This window comes from Neomonachus schauinslandi, chromosome 6, assembly GCF_002201575.2.
Source record: "Neomonachus schauinslandi chromosome 6, ASM220157v2, whole genome shotgun sequence".
Lineage (NCBI taxonomy): Eukaryota > Metazoa > Chordata > Mammalia > Carnivora > Phocidae > Neomonachus > Neomonachus schauinslandi.
Window position 1 is genome coordinate 48099922 of NC_058408.1, and position 12302 is coordinate 48112223.

General features: G+C 42.4%; 1 protein-coding gene across 5 annotated transcripts in view; it reads right to left on the reverse strand.

The window, feature by feature from the left end:
• The window catches only part of RALGPS2 (Ral GEF with PH domain and SH3 binding motif 2), a 151952-nt gene extending 140290 nt beyond the window's left edge, over positions 1-11662 (reverse strand). For all 5 annotated transcript variants that reach the window (XM_021682807.1, XM_021682806.1, XM_021682804.1 and 2 more), the window contains exon 1: positions 11554-11662. The gene's annotated coding sequence lies outside the window, so the exon portion shown is untranslated. The remainder of the gene's footprint in view (positions 1-11553) is intronic.
• Positions 11663-12302: the final 640 nt, after the last annotated feature.

Genomic DNA, 12302 nt, shown 5'->3' on the forward strand with positions numbered 1-12302 from the left:
CTTTATTAAGATATAACTCACATACCATACAACTCACCGATTTCAAGTGTGTAATTCAGGAGATTAAGAGTACAGTCATCACGATGAGCATGGACTAGTGTAGAGAATTGCTGAATCACTATACTGTACACCCAAAACTAATATGACACCGTATGTTAACAATACTGGAATTAAAACTTTAAAACATAAAGTGTAAAATTCAATGGTATGTACAACCATCACCACTCAATTTTAGAACATTTTCATCACCTCAGAAAGAGACTCCGGGTCCTTCAGCTCCCCCCACTGCCCTCCCCACCAGCCCTAAGCAACCACTAATCTACGGTCTCTACAGATTTCTCCCTTCTGGACATTTCATATGAATGGAGTCATATTACATGTGGCATTTTCTGACTGCTGCTGTCACCTAGCATAATATTTTCAAGGTTCACTGATGTTGTAGCATGTATCAGTACCTACTCCTTTTAACCACTGAATACTAATCCACTGCATGGACACATCACATCCTGTTTATTCATTTGCTGGTTTACAGACATTTGGGTTATTTCTACTTCTTGCCTATAATGAATAATGCTGCTTTAAACAGTCACGTACATTTTTTTCAGGGACATGTTTTCACTTCTCTTGGGTATATCCCTAGGAGAGAAATTGCTGGTCATATGATAATTCTATGTTAAATAATATGAAGAACTGTCATACTGTCATCCAAAGTAGCTATATCAATTTACATTCCTATCAGTGTATGAAGGTTCCAATTTGTTAACATCCTTGCCTACATTTGTTATTATCTAACTTTTTTTTTTAAGATTTTATTTATTTATTTGTCAAAGAGAGAGAGCGAATACAAGCAGGGGGAGTGGCAGGGGAGGGAGAAGCAGACTCCCCGCTAAGCAGAGAGCCCGAAGTGGGGCTTGATCCCAGAACCCTGGGATATGACCTGAGCCAAAGGCAGACGCTTAACTGACTGAGCCACCCAGGCTCCCCTCTTATTATATAACTTTTTGATTCTAGTCATTCCAGTGGTGTGAAGTGGTATCTCATTGTGGTTTTTGTTTCATTTCCCTGATAGCTAACAATATCAAGCATCTTTTCATGTACTTATTGCATTTCTTCTTTCAAAAAATGGCAATTCAGATCCTCTAAGATTTGAGAGAGAGAGAGAGAGCGCACACACAAGCAGGAGGGGTAGAAGGAGAGGGAGAACGAACCTCAAACTGACTCCATGCCGAGTGTGGAGCCCAACACAGGGCTTGATCTCAGGACACCAAGATCAGGACCTGAGCCGACACCAAGAGTTGGACGCTTAACCGACTGTGCCACCCAGGTACCCCCAGATCCTCTATTTTAAAATTAGGTTATTTGTCTTTTTATTAATGAGTATATTCTGAATACAAGTCTTTTATCAGATATATGATTTGTAGATATCTTCTCCCATTCTGTGGGTTGTCTTTCTACTTTCTTGATGGTGTCCTTTGAAGCAAAAGTTTAAAATTTTGATGAACTCCAATTTACCTGATTTTTGTTTTGTTGCTCCTGCTTTTGGTATCATATCTAGGAATGCTTTGCCTATTCCAAGGTCATGAAAATCTACCCCTATATTTTCTTAAAAAAAAAAAAAAGTCTTCTGATGTGCATATATATTGATTTCTATTGAGTCTAAAACAAGAAGTGAAATCGCTGGATCACAGGGCATATATGTGTATAACATTCGTAGATAATACTAAAGAATTTTCAAAAGTGATTTTACCAATTTTCAAACCCACCTGATAGACAGTCTGAGTTCCAAATGCTCTAAATTCTTGTCAACACCTAGTAGTTTCAGACTTTTTCCATCAACACCATTCAGGTGGGTATACAGTGGTATCACATATCTGTAGTTCTCTAAAAATTATGTGTGAGTACCTTCTCACCTTAGCCATGTGAACAACTCACTTTATAAATGCCTGTTTCAGTGTTTTGCTCAGGAACCCATTTGTTTCAAAAATGGGTTCCTGGTATTTTTATTGTTTTGTTTTGACACATATTTTTTATATACTCTAGATACAAGTCCTCTGTCAGGTCTAAGTAATGCAGACACTTTTACCAGGGTGTCAACTTGCCTATTTGCTCTCTTAATAGTATCCTTTGATGAACAGAAGTTCTTATTTAATGAAGAACAATTTATCTGTCTTATCTGGTTAGCACTTACTATGTCCCGTGTAAAAAAAAATCTTTGCCTACCAAAGGGTCACATAGGTATTTTTCCATGTTTTCTCTAGAAACTTTATTTTTCACCTTTCATAGTACATCTATAGCCCCTTCAAGAAGCACATAATCTCCGTTACAAAACTATTTCAGGGAATAGAAAAGGAAAGCTCCATAACTCATTTTATGAAGTCAGCATAACTTCGAAGCCAAAATACATACATAGAAATCTCTGATAAATTTACTGATAAATGTGGATTTTAAAAAACTCTAAGACAATGGCAAACCAAGTTCAGCATTGTGTGTGTGGAGAGATAAATGCAACAAAGCTAAGTAGGACTGGACCCAATAATGCAAACAGGAGATAATCTAATAATGTAATACATCTAATACATCCTTTTAGATTAATGGAGAAAATATACATGATCATCTCTACCAACACAGAAAAAACACTTCATAAAATTCAATACTTATTTATGACAGTAAAAGAAAAAAATTCTTGCAAAACCAAGACTACAAGGCATTTCTTAATCTTTTACAGTTATCCATCAAATATTTATAGTAAGGTAGAGGAAATAGGAGAGGTTGGTAAACAGTACAAACTTTAAATTATAAAATGAGTAAGATCTGAGGATCTAATGTATAACACGGTAATGACAACTGATAACAGTGTACTGTATAACTGAAATTTGCTAAGAAGGTAGAACTTAAATGTTCTCACCAAAAAAAAAAAAAAGTAAATGTGAGGTGATGGGTGTGTTAATTAACTGAATGGGGAAATTCTTTCACAAAACATCACATTATAAATGTTCCTTACTTGTTGTTTTTGTGTGTATATTTTAATTGTATTATATGTTAGTTAAAATATAAATGTATATGAAGGCAAACTTTTTATCTTTTTGTTTATGGCTGTATCCCCAGCACCAAGAATTATTCCTGCACATTAAAAAAAAAAAAAAGTCATGGAACATTTTCTTTCTTTCTTTCTTTTTTTTAAAGATTTTACTTATTTGAGAGAAAGTGAGAGACAGAGTGTGAGCAGGGGGAGAGACACAGGGAGAAGCGGACTCCCCGCTGAGCAGGGAGCCCGAGGCAGGCTCGATCCCAGGACCCTGGGATCATGACCCCAGAGGAAGGCAGACGCTTAACCAACTGAGCCACCCAGTGCCCCATTGTGGAGCATTTTCTAAGATTTATTTATTTACTTGAGAGAGAGAGAGAGAGAGAGAATCTGAAGCAGACTCCTTGCTAGGCACGGAGCCCCACGACCCTGAGATCATGACCTGAGCCGAAACCAAGAGTCGGAGGCTCAACCAACTGTGCCAGCCAAGCGCCCTGCTCCAAGACGTTTTTTTTTTTTTTTAAGATTTTATTTATTTATTTGACAGCGAGCGGGGGAGAGAGAGTGAGAGAAAGCACAAGCAGGGGGGAGCAGCAGGGAGAGAGGGAGAAGCAGATTCCCCCTGAGCAGGCTTGATCCCAGGACCTGAGGTGAAGGCAGGAGCTTAACCCACTGAGCCACCCATGAGCCCCCAAGACTTTTTTTAAATGAATAAATAAATGAATGATTCTTAAATCAAAATTTGCACTTGGGGAAAAAATGATAGTATTTTCTTTTGGCATTTCTCTAGATATAAGCATTATACAGGCTAAGTTTGTATGCATTAAAATATATATACATATATGTACATATTACATATGAAAATATTTCTGATGAGATTAATAAAATAACCCTGTCTAAATTAAAAAAAAAAAACCTAGAGTAAGATAATCATACTTAATGATGAGATCTTAGAGGTATTCCTATCAAAAGTCAGGAACATGACATTCAAGTGAGCCCTTCATGCTGCTGCCCGGCAATCACACTGTATTTCCCCATTCTGTTCTGTTCTCTTTTCCACTCTTTGATAGAGGACTACATCATGTATTTTTCCCTCTTCTCAAACCCCTGATACACACTCCTATTTTTCCTTATTCTCAACCAATGACCCTGCTTCCCATACACTAAAGCAAACAGAAAACCTTAGGTGAAAATTTGCCCAAACCACCACCATCATGTCTGTGTCTATATACAGCTACCCTTGAACAACACAAGGTTGACTGCACGGGTCCACTTATATGTGGATTTTTTTTCAATAAACACAGTACAGTACTGTAAATGTATTTTCTCTTCCTTATCATTTTCTTAGTAACATTTTCTTTTGTGTAGCTTACTTTATTGTAAGAAGGCATATATAATTCATAGCAATATACAAAATATGTGTTAACTGGCTGTTTATATTATCAGTAAGGCTTCCTGTCAACAGTAGGCTATTAAGTAAAGTTTTGGAGAAGTCAAAGGTCATATATGAATTTTTGACGGCACAGAAGTTGGCGCCCCTAATCCCTGTGTTGTTCAAGGGTTGTTCAAGGGTTCACGGGTCAACTGTATTCCATCTTCTCTCCTGTTTCTATAGATAAACTCTCCCTACTCCTATTAAAGCAAAGGCTAATCCTTCCACCTGTGCACACAGATCAGGAGTCAGCAAACCATGCCAATGCTATCTATGGCTGCTTTCAGGCTATAGAAGTAAAGCTGAGTATTAGTAACAGAGACTGTTTTGCCCACAAAGCCTAAAATACTTACTATGTAGCCCTTTGAAGAAAACTTTGCTGACCCCTTGTAGATCATCTCTCCTCTCATCTAATATGGGCAGAGCTGGTTGCAAGGGCCCATTAAGTTCCATGCACAAGAAATAAAGTAAGATCCACACAAGACACATACAACATCAGGGACATATCAGATATACTCATAACCCCCCCCCCCCCAAAAAAAAAGGATCTTAACAGGGAGAGGTCACCTATAAAGGATGAAGACTGAATGGCAAAAGACTCTGGAACAACTACTTGAAACTAGAAATTACAGTGCAATCCCTTAAATCTTGAGGGAACATTATTCTACCTTAGAATGCTATACCCAGACCAGCCAAATTATTAACTAGGTATTAGCATGGAAGCAATCTTCAGTAATACGAACATCTCAAAAATTGCACCTCCTCATACACTCTCTCTTGAAAGTTACAGAAGGATGCATTTCACCAAAACAGAGGTATAAATGGAGAAAGAGGAAGGCATGGATCCGGAGACCACAGGCTCTGACACAGGCAAAAGACAAAGAGAACTCTCAGAATCCTGAAGGCAAATCACAGGCTAAACCTGGGTGGCAGAAGTGGAGAGCCACAGTGCAGATGTGAGCAAAAGCACAGAAACACCTAGGGTTTTCCCCAATTTTTAAAAAACTGAACAATCAATTATCTGATGTGCTTAAACATACTGGGACAGCTTCTAGAAAAAAAAAAGAGAGCGAGCGAGCAAGAGAGACACAAATGGGAACCTAAGCAAAAATTTAAAAAGAAGAAAAAATTTTAACTACAAGAAATATAATCACAGTACACTGCAAAGTTCAATGGTGAACATATTACGAGGTCATAATAATGTGAAAAATGAATACTGATTTAACCAAAAGCATGATATACTGGGAGATAAAAGGAGAGGATGTTCAAGGTGGCCTAAGAATCCTAAAGCACAGACTCATCCTCCACAGTAGCAAGCCAGAAGATAATATCTAAAATTGGAAAACAAATAGTATTTCAAAATATGGGAGTAAACACCAGAAAAAACAGCTGTAAGTATCAAAAATGTTGCTCTGAGAGCAGAACATAAGAGGAAAAATTATACCAAGATGAGGCAGGGGATGGTGTTTTTCATTATAAGTCCTATAGTACAATTTTCTTAACTGCACAGTTGTACAATTAACACAATTAATGTGTTTGTTTTTAAAACAAAACAAAAATAATGGTTTTTGTGTCATTTAAGGTCAATTAATTCACTCACCCCACAAATATTACCTAGGTATTATTGACTATGTGCTAGGTACTTTTCTAGGTGCTAGGAATACAACAGTGAAGAAAACTAAGTTCTTGCCCTCATGAAGCTTATATCCAGAGGGAAGAAAATAATAAACAAGTTAATGTATGCTATAATGTCAGCTAAATTAATGTTGTGAAGAAAAATAAAGGTAAGGGTAGAGTGTGGTAAGGATGCTATTTAGGTAGGGTTTTCAGAAAAGGTTCTTTCCAAGAATCAGCAAAAAGGAAATCAACCTAAAAATGAAAATGTGTTTTGAGAAAAAGTCATGAAAGTATGATTACAGGAGGGTATCAATTAAGTTCAAGGTGAGAGCTTCATTTTAAGCCTCTCATACTCCAAAGCAACATATCGTTCAAGAGCCCGTACGCACCACAAGTTCTCAGTAGTGGCACATAAATAGCTAGGCACCCTCAACCTAAGTCACAGAAACACTGCTACCTATACTCTTCCTATATCCACAGCTAGCCATTACTTATTAAAGTTATTGCATAAATTTATACTCAAACTTTTTTCTTTCCATAGAATATGAAGATGTTTATATTTTAACTATGTAGTTAAAAGTCTTCCCAAATCAAAAGTTCAACACATTAATCAAGAAAGATTCCAGATTGGGGCGCCTGGGTGGCTCAGTTGGTTAAGCGACTGCCTTTGGCTCAGGTCATGATCCTGGAGTCCCGGGATCAAGTCCCACATCGGGCTCCCTGCTCAGCAGGGAGTCTGCTTCTCCTTCTGACCCTCCCCCCTCTCATGTGCTCTCTCTCATTCTCTCTCTCTCAAATAAATAAATAAAATCTTTAAAAAAAAAAAAAAAGAAAGAAAGATTCCAGATTAATTCCAAGTTACCAAAATTTATCACATCCGATCTTCATTCTCTCACTAAGGCTGAACGCTAAACCATTGGGAATAAGATGCATTTAAAGAAACAATTTACAGAGTAATGCAAAACATTCATTTTCCTCTCCAAGGAACGTCACTCAGGCTGAGGTAGAGTTTCAACCTCTTTGAATTATCTTTTCACTGAAAATTAAGTAAAAAAAAATGTAATATTAAGACTGAAGGGATAATTTTATTTCAAATACGGTTGTTATACAATAAAACCTCATATTCAAAAAATAAGGCTGATTTTAATACATCTTATTCTCAAAACACTTATACCATTAAAAGTACATCAAAACTATGTGTCTTTTTTATATAGCAAAAAAAGTAATAATGACAGAAGAAAAGCAGGCAGGAACAATCCCCCCCCAAGAGGAAACCACCCTTAAAAGGATTTTATAAGGAGCCCACCACCCTCTCCCACTGATAGGTAATGACAAACACCTGATTGGATGACAAGCGCATGGAGGGTTAGATTGAAACAGTCCACCAACAACCCCATAAAAGCCCCTAGATCGAGGGGCGCCTGGGTGGCTCAGTAGGTTAAGCATCTGCCTTTGGCTCAGGTCATGATCCCAGGGTCCTGGGATGGAGTTCCCCGTCGAATCCCGCATCGGGCTCCCTGCTTGAGCAGAGTCTGCTTCTCCCTCTACCCCTCCCCCCTGTTCGTGATCTGTCTCTCTCTCTCTCTCTCTCTCTCGCACGCTCAAAAAACAAAAAACCCCTACATCTAAAAGCCAAATTGGCAACTCTCTTGGGTCCCCGTCCTCTTCCGGAGCTTTGTAGTATCGCTCAATAAACTCTGCTGCCCACCACCCTTCCTCTGGTCTACCTCTTCATTCTTCCAAGTGGCATGACCAAGAACCGCGGGCACCAAGAGAAGAAATCCTGTAACAGTGATACTTTTAGATATTAAATAGATTTTAAAGTTTAACTCACAAAAAGAAAGTAAATTAAACTAACTATATTTCAATTAAGAGTAGGGTTTAAAGTTTAAAAGTTTAGAAATTTCTGGAAAAGAGCAGTAACTACTGTACACTTAACTGTAGCACTACATGTTGATGCTTTCCACACCAAGCCCTACACTCCCAAGATGGAGCACTGCAGTATAGTAACGGCTACAACTCGGCTTTGGGTTGACTGCTCACTAGCATTGTGCTTCAACATCTAAAATAGAGATAATAATGCCTATAAAGTTGGCAGTCCTGGGGGCGCCTGGGTGGCTCAGTCAGTTAAGCATCCAACTCTTGATTTTGGCTGGGGTCATGATCGCCGGGTCCTGGGAATGAACCCCAGGAGGGCTCCACTTGGCGAGAGTCTGCCTGGTATTCTCTCTCCTCCCTCTCCCTCTGCCCCCCCCCTTAAATTTATTTATTTAAGATAAATAAATCTTAACAAAACAAAACAAAACAGAATTAGCAGTCCTGTCAATAAGAAGTACCCATATATTTAAGTATCCGTAATACATATTAAAAAGCTTTGTGATCTGCAAAGAACTACACCAATAGTCATATTTTAAACAAAAAGGGAAACTATCACTTTCAAATGTTTCTGATTTTAGCAATAATGGCTATCAGATTCTATGGAAGAACAGTGGGACACTGGTCCACTCACACACACACAGCCAGAAAAAGAAAAGATTTTTTTAAAAGATTTTATTATTTATTTGTCAGAGAGAGCACAAGCAGGGGGAGTGGCAGGCAGAGTTCTCGGAGAAGCAGGTTCTCTGCCCAGGAAGCCCAAGGCGGGACTTCATCCCAGCCCCCTGGGATCATGACCTGAGCTGAAGGCAGATGCTCAACGGACTGAGCCACCCAGGCGTCCCAAGAAAAGGCATATATTTTAAAAATCTAGACTTAAAAAAAAAAATTAGACTCCCTTATAAACAAGTGCAGAGAGAGAATATTTTTAGCAAGTATTTAACCATACAAACCAAAAGACTACAGTTGTTTAACCGCATGTAAACTGTGCATCATCTGACTTCAGGTAGAACGTTTATTTTTGGTTATAGTTGGGAACCAGATACCCAATGTATATAAACACCAGCATATTTTTTAAACAACTGTCTTAATGCCTTTGTTCACTCAGTAATAATTCCCACTACACTTAGAAGGAAAAACACAAACAATATCCTTAACCAAAACTCATCACAGGAGTTTTTACTTCTTAAACTTTTAAACTAACATTGAACAAACAGCACTATCTGACGAGTAGCAGACTATTTGCCCACTTAGTCTTTAAACTCCACCGGAGCACAGACCTGTCTTTTTCTGTTATATCCCCAATACCGAGGCACCTACGTGGCATCAAATATATACTCAATAAATATGTGTGGAATGAATGAATGAGGGAGTGAGTGAACTAAAGCTTAAGAGTTTTAAGTTGCAACAGAACATTTTCACTTATACATCCATCACTCAGTACAAACTACCACAGTCTCAATTGTAATGACATAATAAACTGAAAAAGACACATACTAGGTATTTGAAAACACAACTCTTATTACTGGTGTGTAATACACAAAGTAAAAGATTCACAAAGCCAGTTTTTAAGTTGTATTTTTTCTCAAGAAATTTTGGTGTGTTCTTTCTGACATGAAAATATACACATATATCAGAAAAGCATGCTGCAATCTTGATAAACCAAACACTATCTTTAAAGTTCTGTTGCAATATGGAATAATTTAGGCAAAGTGAACAGTTATTTCCAGAGTCCCACACAGAATATTTTAAAAATTCAAACTCCTTAATTAAAGGTGAAATAAAATGGAAAAAAAAGGTAGATCTTACTATTTAAAAATTTTTATACTGAATTTTAAAAAGGGGAAAATGTCAAGTTTAGACTAAATTAATTACACTGAAATTATTTGTGCAAGAAGGCATCTAACATCCTTACATTTAATCTTTAAGCTAATAAGTTATTTTCCAAAATTTTTAAGCTAGATGATAAACTTTATACTCACAAAGCTTGAATTAGAGAAGTTATTTTTATTAAAATAATACTGTTTGGATAAGTTCCTTCATAATTCTAAAGTCTACAGTAAGATATTCAGCAGTAACAGTACAGTAATATATTTATGATTCTACCCAACTTGCACAAGCATGATTATCTGGGTGGAACAGGCTTTATGGCTAGCAAGCTATGATCTGTGAGTGCAATAATATACGTGCATGGGTCGAGAAGTTTCCCAAGATTCTGATGGTCATCTTCAAAGAAACTTAAACAAGAGTCGATCTGACAGTGAATACAAAAATACAACAAAATCAATTCATAAACACCGGTACGAAAACAAGGCTCTCTGTAACAACTACAGTGTTGGGGGGGGGGGGGGGGAATCCAGGGAACATAAAAGATAAAACACAATTAATTGCTGCCTGTGTTCCCCACTTTACGGTCTTAAACACAGGGTATCAGACACTCCTCTTTAGCGCTCTCTTAAACAGAAATTTGGTGTTTCAACTGCCCCTCCCCCACAGTTAACATCAGTGCCCTTTCTTCCTCCTCCCTTACCCCTCCCAGTTCAAACAAATTAACATTTGTACTAAGGTACCTCCTATCAGCTCGCAGCTTCTTCCCAAACACGCCCACGTACACTGAAACTGGCCTGCGTCTGCACAACACACAGCTACAGGAAAAGAGCTCCGAAGGGGGCAGGTGGGAGGATAATTTAGCTCCGCACCGGTTTACGGCTATTTTCCAAATATTAGCTCCTCACACTTGGCTCGGGTTTCTGCCAAATCACCTCCAAAGCACAGTGTTTATGAGCCTACCTCATCCGATTCTGCAATGGAATTCCGGATATTTGCAGACAGATACCCCGGTTTTGCAAGTGTTTGATCAGATCCGTCCGGAATCGCTCTTTTTCTCAGTACGCCCGGTCCTAGCCGTACAGCAACCGGACCTCGGGCCGCGCCCCCGGCCCCGCACCCCGCCGCGCGCCCGGCCCGAGGCCAGCTCAGGACCAGCCTCTCCCCGTCCCGGGCTGGCGGGCGACCCGAGCTGCGGGCCGCTCCGCAACAGGTCACCCTGACCGCGGGCGCGGGTTCGCGGGCGGCCGGCTCTGCTGCCGGCTTCTGGGGCGCAGCGCCAGGGCCAGGGGAGGGGGTGTGGCCCGACTCCGCGGTCCCCGCGCCGCGGTCCGGACTCCCGCTCACCTGAAGGGAGGCTGAGGCGCAGCCGGGCGCCAGGGCAGCGCGGGCCGAGGCCAGGGGATTCCGCCACCCAAGAGAGAGAGCGAGGCGGCCTCAGGGGGCCGCCGCGCCCCGGGCCTCGGCACAGAGACCGGGAGCGGGGACCGCACGGCCGCCTCCAGCCTCCGAGAGCGAGCCGCCGAGGGAGACGCGGCCCCGGGCCCCCAGCGCCCTCCTCCTTCAGCCCGAGCCCCGCAGCTCCCTCTCCGTGCCGAGGGCGATCAGCCCCGGGGCCCGCGGCCAGGAGCTCCACACCGCAGCCCCGGAGCCGCCGCCATTCCCCGCGCCGCCGCCGCTGCGGCTCCGCGCCGCCCGGGGGGCGCAGCGCACCCACCTTCCCTCCCCCGCACCGCCCGCCGAGGCTCGGCACCGGGCCCACGGCCAGAGCACCGACCTGTGCAGCTGCGGCCGTCGCCTCGAAGGATGGAAAGACGACGCCGGCTTCAGGCTTCGTCAGCGTTGCCGCCGCCGCCTAGGCTAGCGCCCGGCGACCCGAGCAATCGGCGTCTCTCATTCAGCGCCCGCCGCCGCCGCTGCCGCCGCCGCTCGGGGGAGGGGAGTGAGCTGGATCCACCCCGTCCGCGCCGGGGGGTGGGGGAGGAGAGCGGACCTGGCGGGCGCGCGCAGGGAGGGCGGGGCGGAGCCGCGTGAGCGCGCGCACCAAACGAGCGCGCTTGCGCGTGCCCCCAGCGCCGCGACCGGCGGGGTCTTCGCCGCGCGCGCCACGCCAGCCGTTCTTCTGCCCCACGCCAGCCCTTCTTCTGCCGCACAAGCCCAACTGCCGCGGGGGACTGGTGTCCGTGGCGCGCGCCGCTTGCCGCAGCCCCTCGGCCCCGCGTTCGCGGGAGGGAGGGGCCGCTGCCCGCCCAACGGAGGGGCGGGGAAGGGTTGGAGGGCCGACAGGTGGGGCACCCGCGGCAGCCGGCCACCTTCTCCCGGCACGGGGTCCACCGCGGTGAAATCCACCCTGGTGTCTGTCGCTGTCATCTTTAAGGGCGGGGAACAAAGTCTGGAAACACTTGACTCCCAGATGAAATATTCTGCCCGCGCCAGCGGTGGTTTTAGTTAAAATTAGTCGCGGCGGGCAAGTGAGAGGGCTCCAAATGTGAAGAGCCACCCCACTGCCATAGGACCATAAATTAT